The sequence below is a fragment of the Mustela erminea genome, chromosome 20 (assembly GCF_009829155.1).
Source record: "Mustela erminea isolate mMusErm1 chromosome 20, mMusErm1.Pri, whole genome shotgun sequence".
NCBI classification, from domain to species: Eukaryota; Metazoa; Chordata; class Mammalia; order Carnivora; family Mustelidae; genus Mustela; species Mustela erminea.
The window spans coordinates 14,837,812-14,856,191 of NC_045633.1; the positions used below are offsets into that span (position 1 = coordinate 14,837,812).

Sequence of the window (18,380 nt, forward strand, 5' to 3'; positions counted from 1 at the left end):
TTAGTCCACCACACACAACAAAAGCCCAGACAAACCCATCTGACGTGCTCACTAGCTGTTCCATTCCGACAGTATCCAGAGTAGCGGCAGATCCCCAGGTTAAGGGCTCCAACCCCCGCAGCCCCTACTTGAGATGCCAGCCTCCCCACCCTTCTCCCCAGCTGACTACAAACTTGGGGCTCCCCATGACTCCCCCCGCCCCAGCTTCAGGTTCCGTGATTTGCTAGAAGGACTCACAGAACTCAGGAAAGGACTCTCTCGTTCTTACAGTTTATTAGAAAGGATTTTTTTTTTTCCTCTACAGGAGAATTTTTATTACAGAGGAATAGCCAGATAAAGGGGGACATGGGGTCTGAAAGGCCCCTGAACACAGGGTTCTCAGTCCCCGTGGACCTGGGCTACGTGGGTGTGTTCACCCGCCTGGAAGTCCCTCGAGCCCCATCACGTAGGGGTTTTTATTGAGGTTTCATTATTACGGAGGCGTGACCAGGCCACTAGGGAATGAGCTCAGTCCTCAGGGTCCCGATCCTCCCCCTGCCTGGAGTCATCTCATTAGCATGCGGAAGACCCTCTATCAGGCAGGATGTTTTAGGGGCTCTGGTCAGGAACCCCCGGCCAAACCCAAACACCTATATTTTAAGATGGCCTTCCTTCTTCTGTGTTTCTCAACTCCTTCAGCTCAAAGATGTCTTCTCCTTGCTGGAGCTGGTCCCCTCGGCACCTGCGACATCTTTCTGACACCCGCCTGAGCCTCAACTTCCCAGTCTGTACATGGGGATGACCCGTTCCTTGCATGTGTTGTGGGCATGAACGAAATGTACGGGTGCATGCGAGTGTGCACCAGTCCCCAGGACTGGCAGGGAGACAAGGGGCCCCACAGTGACACGCGTCCCCATCATTCTTCCCATCTTCGAGTAGAAACCGAGCTTCGGTGAGTGAAAAGTGGCTTTGCCCAGAGGCACCTGGCAGCAGCATGGGGCAGGGTAGAGGCTGGCTTTCTTGAGTCCAAACTCCGGTTTCCAGAATGTTCTTTGTGTTCAGCCCTTTCTGTAACTACCACCGTGTTCCTAGTTCCGCAAGCCTGAACTGCCAATGGTTACCTGCCTGCCCAGCCTGCACCTGTGCCACACCTTGGATCCCATTATCTCCCTATAACAATGCCCTCCTCTCTCCTCTGTCAACGAACCCTGGCTTGCCCGGAGCTGCTTCCTCCTGGAAGCCTTCCCTGACTGCCTTCTCCCTCTGGGGGCTCTCCAGGCGGCACAGTCTGAATCAGCCTGGGCTTTGCCCTCCAGGAGTTGGCAGTACGTGAATCACGGGTGCCTCTGCTGTGGGGCAGGTCTAAGCAGGCAGACAAACCCAGCTGTGAAGGAGGTCCCCAGATAATTAGGAGAAAGCAGCCCCAGGGACCTGGCATCTGGCTGCATGGCTGTCTCCCCTCCCCCCCACTGCTGGGGTGGTACAGGAGATCTGGTCTTTCTGCCCAAGTGAGTGTCTTTCCCTCTCTCCCACCACAGGGATTGGAAGTGGAAACCTAACCCAGAATCAAGAACCCGACCAGCTAGTCCTCTCCGGGAAGAGGGCACCTCCTGGTTATGCCCCCCACAGGACAGCTTTTGCAGGGACCACGTGTCCCTGAGCCTCTCCAGGGAATAGGGATCTGGAGTGATGGGGAGGGGACCCACCCCCGTCAGAAAATAATGGGGAAGCTCTGATGGCACCCAGTCACCTCTGGTCTAGCAAGGTGGACTTGCTCCCACAGAGGGCTGACTCACCCCTACCACGTCATTTCAGCCCCTCCTCGCCTCCCCGCCCTTCCTGGGGGGTCAGACAGATAGAGAGGTGGGGAGCAGGGGTGAGGAAGTTGGTGGCCAGTTGTGAGCTGGGGCAGGGAAGTGGGGACACCCTCTTGCTCTCTGACAGGGCTCTTTAGGGGCTCAGGAACCAGGCCTTTGGGGCTCTGGCCTTGGGTATCTTTCTCTGCAGGTTCCCAGGACACGTAAGTGTCCTGCCGGCTTGTGGGGGGGGGGACTTCTAATGCCCACAAGCCATGTGCAGTGTGCTCTGGCCACAGGTGGCCCTGTGAGAGGCCAGCCAGCCGTTCCCATGGAAACCACGGAATAGACTAAGGCCCCTCCTTCCTCATTCTCTACCTGCCTTCCACCTGGTTTGGGCCTGAGCATCTCCCCACCCAGGCTGTCCCACCCCACCCCCAATGCTGCAGCCTAAGTCCACCGCGCTCCCCAAAGCCACAGTGTCCCAGGCCTGGGAAACTGCCTGGTCTGACTTACTGCAGAGGCCCAGTGGTAAATCTGGACCCAGCTAGCCTTGTTTGCGCAAGATTCACTCCTCCGGTTTCGGTGGCGTGGGCGGCGCCCTGAGATCCTCAGGCTCTAAGGCTGAGTTTCCATCCTCCCCAGGGGCACTCGGCCGCGCTGGGCACCTACGGTCCGATATAGCTCTTTGCCAGGCCAGGTGGTGATCTCAGAGCCTCCAGGGGAGAAGGGAGGGCACCGCATGTCACTTGTGTGTTTGCGCAGGGGTGCAGGGGGAGGCCGCTCACATTCCTCTACCCTGCCTACAGCACCACAGCCAAAAGGCTTGGGGGGGGGACATGCTCTAATTAGCTGCTGCTTTAATAGCTATTTCCAGGTAGTGGTGGGTGGTAAAGAGTTTTTATAGGCATGTCCTCTGGAGGTAGGATTGCTAGATTTAGCAAATAAAAACAGAGAATGTCCAGCTAAATTTAAATGTCAGACAAACAGATAATTTTTAGTGAAAATATATTCCCATGAAATATTTGGGACGTACCTATGCTAAAAATTTTTTTTAGTCATTGTTTATTCAACAGATTTCACTGACAACTCTGTTTTTTTTTCTTTCTGGTAACCCTATCTGGGAAGTAAGAGAGCCCACAAACTTTGAGGTTCTTACCCCTTTGGCTTTTCCTTCCTCCCTCTCCCCCTGAGATTTAGTTATTTGTGTGTACTGGGCGGGGAGGGGTGTCAAAGTATTTCAGTCCGGATTGACATTTGTGATGAGGTCTTGGTCTGTCCCCCACATACAAACTGGCCTCCCAACTCCACCCATGTGAGACCCTGGCCACATGAGCTAGCTGGTTCATCATGGGCCATCTTGAATGGTTGTGCAGATTGTACACAGTGCAACTCCATATTTGAAAATACAACCCTTCGCAGTTGTGCAGTGCGCAACCTGCACAACCCTATACAGCAACCCTGTTCCCATGTCTAGACTTTAACCACCAGGAGCTTTCTGTCTCTCATTTGCTCCTTAAATTGGTCTAGCCAAGGACACCATCCCCTTGCCCCCAACTCCCTCCATCTAAGGAAAACTTGGGCAATCTGGGAAGGCACTAAAGCCGTGTTTAAAGACAGTTGAGTGCCCAGGCTGTGCACAGAAGGGCTTTTGATTCTCAGGGCCGACCTGACATCTGCTGGAGGGGCACTCCCTTCCCGCTGCCCGGCGTATGCAAAGAGCCGGATTAAAGATTTCCTGCCCGCCTGCCCGCCCACCACATCCTTTCCCGCTCCTCGGCTTGGACAACCCCCCAACCTAGGCATAATTTTAGAAACTTAATAAGATGCTGTGCCTCACATTCTTGGCCTGGAGCCTGTGAGGGCAGGTCCTAAAAGAATACAGACATTTCTTTCTTAGGCCATGCCAATAGAGATCCTCTGTTTTCCCTGGGGACAGGTTTCTGAGGGGCCATTGTACATAGACGGGCTCCTTGCACACTTGCTCCTTTGTGGGGTCCCCCCACCACCCCATCCCACCCGTGCTGGATTATTTTGCAGGGTCAATGCCAGCTTCTCTTTGCCTTCCCTGCGGTCCCCAAAGCTACCAGGAGCAGCGGGGATGGGGGTAGGGGGCCTGGATCCATGGCCCCCGGTGGCGGTGGCTGTGAGGATCTCTTTGCCCATTGCTGAGGTCATTTGGTATCTTGAAGCTAGAAATGTTGGACAAGGGCCTCTGGGTCCAGGGAAAGAAGGCTGGCATGATTTTAGGATCAAGAGCTTGGACAGCAGGGAAGGCTTTTGTCTCTTTCCCAAGCCAGAAAAGCCTCTGCAGCCTTTTCAGATTTCAAGGAATTGCCTCATTCCTGGAATGGGTGTTCTCGAGGCTTCTGGAGTTCAGGGGAAAAGTTGGTAGGAAGAGGTACATCCAGAGTCTAATAGCTAGTGACTCAAGTCTATGAAGCACTTGTCTGGCAGGCTTTTGCTACAAGCATCTCCCTCATCTTCCCTTCCTTGAAACATCGCAGATGGGCAGCCATTGATGTGCCCATTTTACAGATAAGGAAGCCAAGGCTCTGGAAGATGAGGGGCCCAGGGTCACGCAGCAAGGCCGGGTCATAGCCGACCCTCGGCCTTGAGAGTTACCCCCCACCCTATCTTTGGTGGTGGTTTTAAAAACAGCTTTTTTGAGATTTCATCATGGAACATTGTGTGTTCAGATGTGAGGATGATCTGGCTGGGACATCCGTCACCGCATGGATCTCGGGGGTTGATCTGGCTGCTCTGGTTGGCTGGGCAGATGCCCCCTTCCTCCCTCGCTGCTGCACATGTGTCCCTCCCTAAGCTTTCCCCAATCAAGACAGGAGGACCGGTCTGCTGTCAAGGGTATCCGAGGAACTGTGCGTTCTCAAGGCTTATCCACATCAGAATGTGTGTCAGACATGACTTCTTTTATGACCAGATAAGATTCCTGGATGTGGATGGATCTCGTAGTTACGCGTTTGTCTGTTGATGGACGTTTGAGTTGTTTCCGCCTATTGGTTATTGTAAATGGGGCTGCTGTGAACATTCTTTTTTTTTTTTTTTTAAATATTTTATTTATTTATTTGACAGAGATCACAAGAAGGCAGAGAGGCAGGCAGGCAGAGAGAGAGGGGGAAGAAAGCTCCCTGCTGAGCAGAGAGCCCGATGCTGGGCTCCATCCCAGGACTCTGGGATCATGACGTAAGCCGAGGTAGAGGCTTCAACCCACTGAGCCACCCAGGCACCCCATGCTGTGAACATTCTTGGGCCGGTTTTCCCTTCTTTCAGGATTCTCCCCTCCCCTGTCAGAAGAAAGCTGTTCTCGAGCCTGCCTGTGGGCCTTTCTTGTGCTAGGATATCCCTGCCTGGGGACCCCTGCCCAGTCCGATCTGACTGATGCCTCGGGCTCCAGCTGACCTCCCTGCCCTTGCAGGGGTCACTCTCTGTTCTTCCTGGCTTCTGCACCCCTTTGCCCTGCCATCCTCTTGCTGTGTGATGCTGGGCCACTTGCTCAGCCTCTCTGGACCCCAGTGCCTTTCTCTGTGAAATGAGGACCTCATTCTGACCACATGGGGCTGACATGGGCAAGAGCTCTGTGTGCTGGCAGCCCAGAGACAGGCGATATGACATTGGGGCAAGCCTCTCTTCGTCTCTGCAGGTGGGGGACCAGGGAGGGGCGGAATTCTCACCCTGCCAAGCCCCATCCCCGCCCCAAGCTCTGGGTACTGTCCTTAAACACCCTCAGACCGTCTTGGAGGAGCTCGGGCTAGAGCATATGTTCTTCCCCACATGCAAGTTCACCACTTGGGTACATTTGGCCACAGACCTCTTCAACTGTCCCACGGGGATGAGGGTGCTGTTGGCCTCTGGTGGGCGGAAGCCAGGGCTACTGCTGAGCATCGTCCGGGGAACAGGACAGCCCCCAGCAACGAGTCCTCCAGGCCCCAATACCGAGAGCACCAAGATGAGAAACCCTGATCTAATAGGTAGTACTGTTGCTCATTTCTCGTCTGTGTATTAACTCACCTGTTAACATGGTTTGATACTGAAGTATAATTGACATAGAATGTTATGTTAGTTTCAGGTTACAATGTATCAGTTCTGTGTTTGTGTATGTGGTGAAATGGTCACCACAACGAATCCAATTACTGTCACTATACAGTTATGAAACCCTTTTTTTTTTTTCCTTTGGATGACGGCTTTCATAGTCTACTCTCTTAGCAACTTCCAAATACACACCGTGATGGGACAGACTGTAGTTAACCGTGCCAGACATCGCATTCTCATGACTTGTTTCTTTTCTAACCAGAAGGTGGTACCTCTTGATCCCCTTCATCTGTTTTGCCCTCCGTACTCCCGGCTCTACCCCCACCCCGCCAGCAGCCACCAATTAGTTCTCCATATCTATGAGCTTTGCTTGGTTTTGATTTCTTTGTCCTGTTGTTGTTGTTGTTGTTGTTTTTAAGATAACACGTATAAGTGAAGTCATTCAGTAGTTCTCTTTCTCTGTCTGACTTATCTCATTTAGTGTCAGACCCTCCAAGTCCATCCATGTTGTTGCAAATGGCAGGATTTTATTCTTTATTATGGCTGAATAGTATTCCCTGGTAAATCTGTACCACAGCTTTTTATCCATTCATCTGTTGATGGACACTTCGGTTGTTTCCTTGTCTTGGCTCTTGTGAATAATGCTGCAGTGAACATGGGGGCACAGAACATCTTTCCAAATTGGTGTTTTTGTTTTCTTTGGATAAATACCCAGAGTTGGAATTACTGGGTCAGATGGTAGGTCTAGTTAAAAACTCTTTTTTTTTTTTTTTTTATGATTGTATTTATTTGTTTGAGAGAGAGACAGAGAGAATGGGAGAAGGGGCAGAGGGAGAGAGGGAGAACCAGGCTCCCCCCTGAGCAGGGAGCCCGATGCGGGACGTGATCCCAGGACCCTGAGATCATGACCTGAGCTGAAGGTGGACACTTAACCTACTGAACTACCCAGGTACCCTGAGTTTTAACTTTTTGAGGAGTTTCAGTACTGTTTTCCAAAGTGGCTGTATCAGTTTGCATTCCCACCAATGGTGCATGAGGGTTCCCCCTCTCCACATTCTGTTTTTTCTTGTCTTTTTCATACTGGCCAGTCCGGCAGGTGTGACGTGATAGTTCATTGTGGTTTTGGTTTGCATTTCCTTGACGATGAGTGACCTTGAGCATCTTTTCATGTGTCTGCTGGCCATCTGGATGTCTTTGGGAAAAGATGTCTATCCTGATCCTCTGCCCATTTTAAAATTAGATTGTTTGGTGTTTTTGTTATTGAGTTGTAGTTCTTTCTTTTCAGATATTAACCTTTTGTTGGGTTTATGGTTAGCAAATACCTTTTCCCATTTGGTAGGCTGCCTTTTCATTTTCTTTCTTTCTTTCTTTTTTTGTGCAGAAGACTTTTAGTTTGATGTGGTCCCGTTTGTTTAGTTCTGCTTTTGTTTCCCTTGCTTTTGGAGTCGGCTCCAGAAAAACCATCGCCCAGAGTGATGTCAGGGTGCCCACCACCTGTGTTTTCTTCTGGGAGTTTTATGGTTTCAGGTCTCACAGGGAAGTCATTAATACACTTTGAGTTAGGTTTTGTGCGTGGTGTAAGACAGTGGTCTGGTTTCAGCTTTTGCTTGTTGCTGTCCAGTTTTCTCAACACCATATATTGAAGAAAGTTTCCTTTACCTACTGAATATTCTTGCCTCCTTTGTCATAGATTAATTGACCATATATGCGTGGGTCTATTTCTGGTTCTCTGTTCTGCTCCACTGATGCATGTCTCTGTCTTTTTGCCAGTACCGCATTCTTGATTACTGTACTATTGTAGCAGAGTTGGAAATCACAGAGCATGATGCCTCCAGCTTTGTTCTTCTCAAGATTGCTTTGACTCCTTGGGACCTTTTGTGATTCTGTACAAGCTTTAGGATCGCTTGTTCTATTTCTGTGAAAAATGCCAGTGGAATTTTGATAGGGATTGCATTGACTCTGTAGATCGCCTTGGGTAGTGTGAACATTTTGACAACATTAATTCTTCCAATCTAGAAGCATGGGATAGCTTTCTGTTTATTTATATTTTCCATTTCTTTTTTTTTTTAAGATTTTATTTATTTTTTTGATAGACAGAGATCACAAGTAGGCAGAGAGGCAGGCAGAGAGAGAGGAGGAAGCAGGCTCCCTGCGGAGCAGAGAGCCCGATGTGGGGCTTGATCCCAGGACCCTGGGACCATGACCTGAGCTGAAGGCAGAGTGGCTTTAACCCACTGAGCCACCCAGGTGCCCCGTATTTTCCATTTCTTTCATCAGCATCTTACAGTTTCCAGTGTACAGGTCTTTCATCTCTTTGGTTATATTTACTCCTAGGTATTTTATTCTTTTTGATGCAATTATAAATGGGATTATTTTCTTAATTTCTCTTTCTGATAGGTTGTCGTTAATATATAAAAATACAACCGATTTTTGTTTGTTGACTTTGTACTGAATTATTTATAACTTTTCTGAATTTATTAGTTTGAACAGGTTTTTTTTTTTTTTTTTGTGGTCCTTAGGGTTTTCTATGTATAAAATCATGTCTACAGCTAGTGACAGTTTTCCTTCTTCCTTTCCTAGTTGGGTCTCTTTTATTTCTTTTGCACACCTAATTGCTAGGGCTAGCATTTCCAGTACTATGTTGAATAAACATGGTTAGAGTGAACATCCTTGTCTTATTCCTGATCTTAATGGAAAAGCTTTTGGCTTTTCACTGTTGAGTATGATGTTAGCTGTGGGCTTGGCATACACGGCCTTTAGTATGTCGACATATGTTCTGTTCATACCTACTTTGTTGAGAATGTTTTTTAAAATCATAAGTGGATATTGAATTTTGTCAAATGCTTTTTCTGCATCAGTTGAGATGATCATATGATTTTTATCTTTCATTTTGTGTTGTGGAATATCATGTTGATTGATTTGTGGATGTTGAACCATCCTTTTATCCCTGGAATAAATCCCTGTATATATTTATTTATAACCTACCCCTTGCCAAAATGGATTGGAAGTGACTAACAAAGATTGCAACAAAACAATAAGATTTTTTAAAAGGAGGAAATGATCATTAAAAAAATAATAATAGGGGTGCCTGGGTGGCTCAGTGGATTAAAGCCTCTGCCTTCAGCTCAGGTCATGATCCCGGGGTCCTGGGATCAAGCCCCACATCCGGCTCTCTGCTCGGCAGGGAGCCTGCTTCCTCCTCTCTCTCTGCCCGCCTCTCTGTCTACTTGTGATCTCTGTCTGTCAAATAAATAAATAAAATCTTTAAAAAATAATAATAATAAAATAGGAGGAAAGGAAAATAAAACAACACCCACGTTAAAGCACAATACTGCTTCCAGAGCTGGGAGGTACATTTAATCTGAGGTTCCTAGTGGCCAGAGCAAAAAGGGAAATAATCACAGGGGTCACCATTCCATCGTGGAAAACAAATTAAGAGCTCACAGGAAGCCTGGCTCCCTGGGTCTGAAGAACCCCAGGCTTTTCTCTTATCTGCCCTTTATACAGGGCCCACAGCAATATGCCAGAGCTGACAACACCGTCCTCAACGACAACCCTACGCAACAGCAAATATCACATTCTTCAGCGCCGGCCTGTGACGTAAGGCTGAGGCCAGTCCTGCAGATGCAGCCCTTTTGCAAGCGCCTGACCTGAGTACGGTGGTTGACTTTCCCAACCTGCTGGCAGAAAGCAGGGTCTGTGCTTTGTTCAGAGCAATGATGAGCATAGGTGCTCTGGATTGAGATGGCCTGGGAACAGGACCCAGATTTTCTCCAGAGTAGCTGTGTGATCCTGGGCCTTTCTCTAACCCACCTTTCTTTCTTTCTTTCTTTTAATATTTAGAAAATTTCTTTACTTTAAAAAAAATTACCATATAATGTATTATTTGCTTCAGGGGTACGGGTCTGTGACTCGTCAGTCTTACACAATTCACAGCACTCACCATAGTACATACCCTCTACAGTGTCCAACATCCGGCCCCCCCATTCCTCTCCCTAATTCCCCACTGCCCAGCAACGCTCAGTTTGTTTCCTGAGATTAAGAGTCTCTTAAGCTTTGTCTCCCTCCTGGGTCCCATCTTGTTTCATTTTTTTTTTTCTGTCCATCCCCCCATGACCCCCTGCCCTGCCTCTTGAATTCCTCATATCAGAGAGATCAAATGATAATTGTCTTTCTCCGATTGACTTATTTCACTCAGCATAATACCCTCTAGTTCCACATCATTGCAAATGGCAAGATTTCATTTCTTTTGATGGCTGCATAGTATTCCATCGTAGGCATGTACCACGTCTTCTTCATCCATTCGTCTGTTGGTGGACATCTAGGCTCTTTCCGTAGTTTGACTGTTGTGGGCATTGCTGCTATAAATATTGGGGTGCAGGTACCCCATCAGATCACAACATTTGTATCTTCCAAACCTTTCTCAATTCAGTTTCCTTACTGATAATAAGGGGCAGAAATACAACTTACCTCACAGGGCTGCTAGAAGAATGAAATGGAACAACAGACGCCCGAGAGCCCCAGCGCCGGCGGAAGTAAACCTTTCATCCCTCTCCACTATGGTTTCTGTGCCATGGAGGGTGTGCTTGGTAAATATTTTTGGAACACTTGCATTTATTCCCTGCAAGGAAAGTATCAGCCTTCGCAGTGGGACATATGCATTTGGGATAGCAGTGAAAAGATGAAGGTTCTGCCTGGGGGACATCCTGCAGGTGGACCGGTCAGCCCTGATCCTGCTGGACACCTGCTGGAAACCCTCTCTGATTCCACATCACAGACAGGCAGCCTCCAAATGCTTTATTCTAGACTCTGGGGGCTCATCCCCGACTTGCCACCAACCTTTCTGGTCTACACCTGCCTGCATCCTCTGCCCCAGTGAACTGCAGACAATAGTCAAGTCACTAGGCTTGGCCCAGGGAGTGTCCTCTTTCTGGAATGTTCTCTACCCTCCCCCCCCCCAACCCTCTGCCTCTCTCATACAATAGCAGTAGCTTGAAGCATGGCCCCTTTAAAAAGTCTTTGTTGAACTTCCTATCCCAGTAGGATCTGCCCAGTCTCTTCCCCAGCTGCTTCTCTAAGACTGTGCCCAGAATGCGCATTCACTCACTCATTGATTCAATCCATCCAACAACCCGTGTGGTCCTACTGGGTGCTCACCCTTGTTCTAGACCCTGGGGTGAGAGCAGTGAGCAGAATGGACAGAAATCCCCACCCTCGGGCTCTGTGTCTGCAGCCCTCAAACCCAAAAAGCTCTCAATCAACTGCCCCAACAGAAAGTTCTCCGACTTCCTCCTCCTCCTCCCTGTCCCCATGCCCTGGGTCCCAGGGACAGTGCAACGGAGTCCCACGGGCCCCAACCTCCTTGTCCTTGCTGTTTCTCCTGCCTCGAATGCCCCCCAAGATCAACCTTATTGCCATCCCCTTTTTCCAGGGCAGAGGCAGCAGCTCAGAGAGGCTGCAGAACCTGCCTCGGGTCACACAACTTGTATGGCCCGGAGCCATAGTAGAATTCAGATCCTTGCATGCTGTTGCTGGCGGTGGCTCTGAAATCACCTTGTGATGGACCTAGGGTCTCTGCTGGAGAAGGGAGACAACTTCACAGGGTTCCGTGAGGCTCTAGGCCTGGGTTCAGCCAGCAATCCATCCGGCATCATGATCCAGCCATTCTGGGTTCCAATTCCAGCTTCGCCACCCACTGTGTTCTGCGACTAGGCTAAATCACTTTACCTCACTGAGCACCAGCTTTCTCTTCTATAAAATGTGGTTTGCAATGGTCTCTACTCATTGGGTTATTGTAGAGATTAAAGGAGATGCCGTATGTAAACAAACACACAAAACCACATAATCCAGTAATTGTTGGCATTGAGATTCTTGTTCGTAATTATCATCCCTGGGAGTAAGTTGTTAATCGGAACCGTTCAGAATAAATACTGAGAGGACCCAGACTCTAGCTTCAGGAGTTTCTGTTCCTCAGTCTTGGCCTCACCTCCTCCAGGAAGCCCTCTCTGACTACTCTACCCCGATGCACCCAGAACCTCTACAACCTTCCTCTGTGCCCTTTTCCCATTGGCCATTATAAATGCATGTGGTGGTCTCATTTAAGTCCTGCCTCCCCACGGGACTCAAACATGGCCTTGGCCATTTCTTTTCTCCAGGGCCTGCCGTGATGGCTGGCGTCTCGTAACTGTCTCTGTGTATCTGTTGCGCGACCAGATGGCGATGGGGCAGCTTCAGATTCCTTTGGTCCTCCTTCTGGAGCCCGAAGGAGGACATTCCTGGAGTCCTCGGGGAGGAGAGAAAGCAGGTCAGGCACTCCTCGGCAGGGTGCTGATGAACGTAAAAATGCCCCCATGGGCGTCTGTGGCGACAGGCATTAACTCCTGGCCTTGGAAACTGTCACACGCCCATCTGTCTCCATGCTTGTGGGGTGGACGCAATTAGGATTGGGTGATGCTGGCCCAGCACAGCCTTCCCTGCAGACGGAGGGCTGTTGCCAGGAAACGTGGGCTAGTTTCCCATGCCCTCTTTACCTGTTCATCCAGGTACCACCTTCTTGTTGTGTGGCCTTGGGCAGGTCCTTTCGCCTCTCTGTGCCTCAGTCTTGTCCTCTGTAAAATGGGACAACAAAAGGCATTACCTTTCAGCATGGCTGTCAGGGTGCGGTACGAGCATCCTGCACAGCTTGAGAACGACTCTGAAGACACAAGCATCTTCTGAAAATTCTTTAGCCTTATTTGTTCACCCGGCAAGGATTTAGGGAGCACCTACTATGTGCCAGACAGGCTGAGGTCCAGGGCCTGGAGACAGACTCCACAGGATCCCATTTCAAATAAACCAGATTCTTTTAAAAAATGTTTATGAGACAGCTGTGGTGTGGTGGGGGGGAATGTAAACCCAGACTGGATGACATTGGATACAATTCAGAAATGTGTTCTTTTTTTTATTTTTCCCCAGCACATCGTCATTTTGCGGTTATATTTTAAAAAAGAGTCTTCATCTTTTAGAGACTGACACAGATGTGTTTACAGATGAAGTGAGATGATGTCAGAGATTTGCTTCAACATACTGCAGTCGGTAAAACTAAAATGATTCCCCAAAACAAGTTTATTTTAAAAAAGCAATCCATGGTGCCTGGGTGACTCCATCGGTGAAGCGTCTGCCTTCGGCTCGGGTCATGATCCCAGGGTCCTGGGATCGAGCCCTGCATCGGGCTCCTTGCTCAGCAGAGAGCCTGCTTCTCCCTCTCCCTCGGTGATCTCTCTGGCATTCGCTCTATCACAAATAAGTCAATAAGATCTTAAAACAAAAAAAATCCAGTGGTGAAGGGAATGTGAGGGGACGCGGATGAGATCAGTAGATGCTGTAATGATGCTTGGTGAGTTTAGCAAAAATGCAATCCCTTAACTTAGTGGATAATTACACACCCTGTGCGAACAAGGCCCTAAGGAGAAAATGGGGAGCCAGAAGTGGGGGTCCGAGTCAAAGGTCACTGTAGGAGTTTGGTGATGATTCTAACCAGGCGGTGGTGCCAGGTCCACGCACCGGAGACGGGGAAAGGGGTGCCAAGAAAGTGCCTGCTGACCTCCTTTCCTTCTTGCTGGCCCTTCTCCTGTAGGAGCCTGCCTGCAGGCTCGAGCCCCGAGAGCCCCAGACCTTCTGGAGGTCCCTGGGGGCAAAGCCAGCACTGAGCTGTGCGTCCATCTGCCCCATCTCAACACCTGCCTGCCCCCTCCTCTCTGTGCAGCATAGAGTCAGTGCTGTGGACCGAATGTTTGTGTCCCCCAAATTCACACCTTGAAACCTAACTCCCCATGTGTTAGGAGGTTGGGCTTTGGGGAGGTGATGAGATCGTGAGGGCGATCCATTATGAATGGGATCAGTGCCCTTGATAAAAGAGATCAGGAGCTCCCTGCCGGCTGATGCCATGTGAGGACAGAGAGAAGGTGGTTGCCTCCCAGCCCCTGGAACTGTGAGAAATAAATCTGCATTGTTTCCAATCCCCCCCCACCCCGCATCTACGGCATTCTGTCCCAGCAGCCCAAACAGATGGAGGCACCCAGCATAACACACTCTGGGCCATAACCTACTGATGAGGTCCACAGTGCATGAGGCCGCCCACCGAGAAAAGATGCCCGCCCTCCCAGCCCTGGCTTCGGGAGCCCGAGAGCCGGGGTTCCAGGCTTCCAGGGTGGGAGGCCAGGAAAGAGACGCCCTCCCTGCCCTCCAGAGTCCTCGGGGACGTGCTCAGAAAGGAGGATGTTGGCTCCCTGACACGGGCAGCTGGGTCCCTGATGACTCATGTCAGGGGACAACGGTGGGGATGACCTGACCACCCCAGCGTCAATTCCTTGAAAAGCTGTGAGTCCCAGCTCTTTGGGAAAAAAGTTCGGCAGAGCATTTCAGTGCCCCAGAAAGGTCTATGCCTTCTTCTCCAGTGATCACACTTCTGGGAATTTGCCCAAAGGAACTAATCCTAAAAAAAAAAAAGAAAGAAAAAAAGGCCACGTGCCCAGTGATATCTACTGCCACGACATTGATCATAGGAAATCATCGGGCGCGCCCCACGTTTTGTAACCCTTGGTGGATTCGTAAGTCGGCATTATAAAAAAAGGAGTCAGGAGGGGTCTTTATCCTCATGGAAAATACCGATGATTTAATACTAAGCAGAAAACACAATGGCCTTTGGGGAGGAGAAGTTGGGGGGAGTCCCAGTCTGGGTCCCCAGCTGACAGCTGCAGCCCCTGGGGTGCCCATTCCATTTTCGAAAATGAAGCCTGGCATCTTAAGGCGGGTTTCCTTTTTGGAGGATCCTGGGGCTTTCTGGAAGGGATGAAAAGGATGAGTGGAAAAACCCAGGGAGGCTGTTGAATTCCTCCTGGGGAGGCAGCACCCCTCCGGACCGGAATTTGGTCTTTTTCACACTTGTTGGCGTTTCAGACAGCCCCACCTCTTTCTTGGAGACTGAGGTGGGCACATTTGCTTCTTCCTAAAAGGTTTTAAAAGCTCTTTATTTTATTGCAAAAGCAATCCATGTTCATTGTTAAAAAAAAAAAAGTATAGAACTGTCTCACATGAAGGTACCCCCCATTCCCCTGCTTTAGAGAGAGTCACCTTTGGCTGTTGGGGTCCTTTCTTTCTTCCTTTTCTATTTTTTTTCTTTTCCATGTCAAGGGTTTTGAGACTGGTTTTTGTGGGTTTTTTTTTGTTTTTTTTTTTTTTGTTTTTTTTTTAGCTCCAGGCCACAGTGAAAAAATAGATTTTGCGTAGTAACACAGTACACACAAACACTGGCATGAAACTACCTAGAAATTTTATGCAATGCTGCTTATTATAAGAAATGCTGTCTGGGGTTATCTTTCCTATCGTGTCCCGTCTGTCCTGTCTATCCTGTCTGTCCTATCCCATTCCATCCCATTCATTCTGTTTAAAAGACAAGACAGCTGGTCATAACCCAGTCACGTGGTTTCGCGTCCCATTGCCGGCTGTGACCTTCAGGGAAACTGAGGCTGTAGGTGTTAACATTCAAGGTCAGCTGTCCATCCCCCAACTTGCCTCTCCCGCTTGAGGACTTCACATCCCCATCTCCGGACCTGGACATACGGGGCTGGGACCGTATTTTCCCTTCTTTAATGGCCGCAGAAGAACGTCTGCAGTGACTTTTCATGATGTATCTGTCCAGCTCCTTCTCAGTAGCCATCTGCATTGTCTGCGCCCTGGGCTGTCACCCGCGAGGTCCTATGGGATGTCCCATGCGCGCACACAGCTGCAGGGACATCTGCGCCGTGAGTTCTCGGTGCGGAACCCTCAGGTCCACAAGGGAGCACCTGTCAGCCCCCTTGATGGCAGCTGGGAGTGGCCCAGAGAGGGGCTTACTGAGGGGTGCTTGGGGGGGGTGCAGGGGGACGGTCTGCTCCCCACAGGGCGCCCTGCGTTCAATGACTGCACCAGATTCCTGTTTTGTTCGCAACCTGCTCACACGCGGGGTAGTACCTGTTTGGGTGTGAGAAATGAGGCAGGCCCTGGATTCACTTCTGCTTTCTCCTCCTTTGCTTCCTCTTTCGTCACTGGAGGGCTTTGGAAGAGGGGACCGTCCCCAGCCCTGATTCCACAGCTCTTCCACGCCATTAGCCTTTCTGGCCAGGGGCCCTCGGGCTCTCAGGTTGTGAGATGTGGCCTGCCAGGTCCCAGGCAGGAAAAGCTAGCTCTGTGCACAAGCGATTGGGAATGGGGCCCTGGCCGCTGTGAATCAGAATGAGAATTCGAGCAGTTAACGGCAGAATTTATTTGTCGTCCTACCTTAGGTTCACATTCTGGGTCTGACACAGGTGGCAAAAACTTGGGTCTTAATTGCTTCGTCACTGATAGTGGTTCAAAGAGGCGACAGCCAGTGCAAAGGCCTGAAGGCAGGACTGTGCTAGAACAGCGGGGAGGCCCGTAGGGCTAGAGAGGAGTGAGTGAGGTCAAGGCATCTGGAGATAAGGGCAGGGAAGAACCCGGTTTAGATCATCTAGACGTCTGGAGGCCTTACGGAAGGCCCTGACCACCGCCCCCCCCCCGACCCCAGATTGTAAGGAAACTGAGTCAGGAGCTCAGGTTGGGGGTGGGGGTTGGTGACTTGTGTCCAGAGTTCATTTGTTTGAACCATTTTCTCATCACCGGGCCATGGCTTATTGCCAGCTGACCCTATATAGCAGTGATTCCAGAAACAGATGAAGGCACGCTCGCAGGCCTTGTGGGTTTTGTTCTTGATGGAAGGGACGCAACACAATAGCATAGCAGCAGCTCTGAACAAGCGAAGCCTCGCTCCGTGCCAGACAAGGTGCCATGCTGTTTCCCTTCATGATATCTTCTCACTGTCACAGCCACACTGGGAGCTGGCAGGGCAGCTGAGAAACCGGGGGAGTTTGGAGGGAGGGGCCGGCTGAGGTCTTGCTGCTGGGAAGGAGCCAAAGGGAACTTCGGCCCAGGCCTCACGCCAGAACTGAAGTCATCACCGACCGTTTCCTCTGGGGGGTGGGGGGCTGACCACCCACCCCCCACCCCCGAGCCCTGCTCGGAACCTCTGGAGGTGAGGCAATTCTAGGCTTCTGCAGGCCCACGTGCACAGCTCCCCCAGCCTGTACTTCTCCTTCTGTCTGGAGGAGAAGCCAGCCTTGACCCATGTTCTGCAGCTGGTGTCCAGCGTCCCAGAGCTGATGGACCAACATTCCAGAAAATGCAGCAACAGGCCTGTAATGGTGTGCCTGGGAGAAAGCCCCAGATGAGGAGGTCCCTTTGAAAGGCAAATGGGAAGGCTTGAACAGATACATCCGTTCCACAGCCCTGGATTGGAGGGGTGGGGTGGTGGGGGTTGCACAGGGGTGAGTGGAATGGAGCAATAAACAGAGTCATGCTTATTTAACACACAGTCACATGCCACACCAGCCTCTGCTCTCCCCAAACCCTGTGAGGGAGCGTTATCATTTCTGCCTCACAGATGGAACAGTGGAGGCCCAGAGAGGTTAAGCAAAGTGCCAAAGGTCACACAGCCGGTAATGGGCACGGCGACATTTGGAGCCAAGCTTCTGTTTAGCCGCCATGCTATGGAGAACATCTTGGAGCTTAGAACCTTCCAGAACACATAGCCCTTTCAGGCCATGGAAACTTAGAGCCTTTTCCTCCCATAGAGTCTCATAACAGAGCCCCAACCCAGCAGACAGAAAGAAGCAGTTCTCTGTGATTTGAAGCAGTCTGCCAACCTCCCCTGCCCAGCCGGGGTCTCCCGGCAGGTCCCTCCCCCTGCCAGGGCCACCTCTCGCACCTCTGTCCCTGCAGGTGCCCCGGAGACTGTGCCACCGAACTCCTCCAGGCCTCAGTGTCTCCAGCTCTAGAATAGGAGGGCTTTCGTAAGGAGAAAATGAGATGATGAATGTACAAGTGCGTAGTCCAGGGCCCGGCAGCTAGTGGGGACTCAGCGGGTGATTCCCGTCACCCCATCATCACCATCGTTGTCACTGTCCCGTCTTGGGGGGCATTCTGCATCCTTTCCCAGTTGCAGGGGCTGGCATCTGTCCCGTTGCATAGAAACGCGGACTCGCAGCACGACATCTGGGTGTTGTTATGAAGGGGGGTCCGGGCTCTCATCCAGAGGACCCATTTTCCTTGTGCTTTTAGGGGTCCCCAGAACAGGTGACCCGGTCCTCACTCTGAGCAGGCCAGGAGGGACTCCACCGGCAGCTCCGAGGGCCTGGGGAAGATGCAGGTGCAGCCAGGTCTGGCGGGGTCTCCCACACCCCCAGGGTGGGGGAGAGGCTGACCCACGTAATGACGGCTCACCTGGGCCTCTGTCCAGGCTCTGGCTGCAGGTCCCACTGCTCGCGGACAGAGACCAGGGACTGCCCGCTGACCTGGGTCTCCCGCTCCGGCCCCAGCAGACCGGGCAGGTGGCATTGCCAGATAGAATGGAGAACGTCCAGGGAAATGTGAGTTGTAGACAAACAAGGAGTGATTTTTCTTTGTTATTAGTCTAAATATGTCCAGGGCAATATTGGGAATACGTTATAATTCTGCAATATT

General features: G+C 50.6%; 1 protein-coding gene and 1 long non-coding RNA gene across 2 annotated transcripts in view; one reads left to right on the forward strand and one right to left on the reverse strand.

The window, feature by feature from the left end:
• The window catches only part of LITAF (lipopolysaccharide induced TNF factor), a 94,119-nt gene that overhangs the window by 43,933 nt on the left and 31,806 nt on the right, over positions 1-18,380 (forward strand). The gene's annotated exons all lie outside the window — the stretch shown is intronic.
• LOC116580772 lies at positions 14,383-17,747 on the reverse strand. Its single transcript, XR_004281779.1, has 3 exons — positions 17,626-17,747; positions 15,416-16,294; positions 14,383-14,811 (listed from the first exon to the last, which is right to left on the reverse strand). It is a non-coding gene; the product is annotated as an uncharacterized LOC116580772 (long non-coding RNA).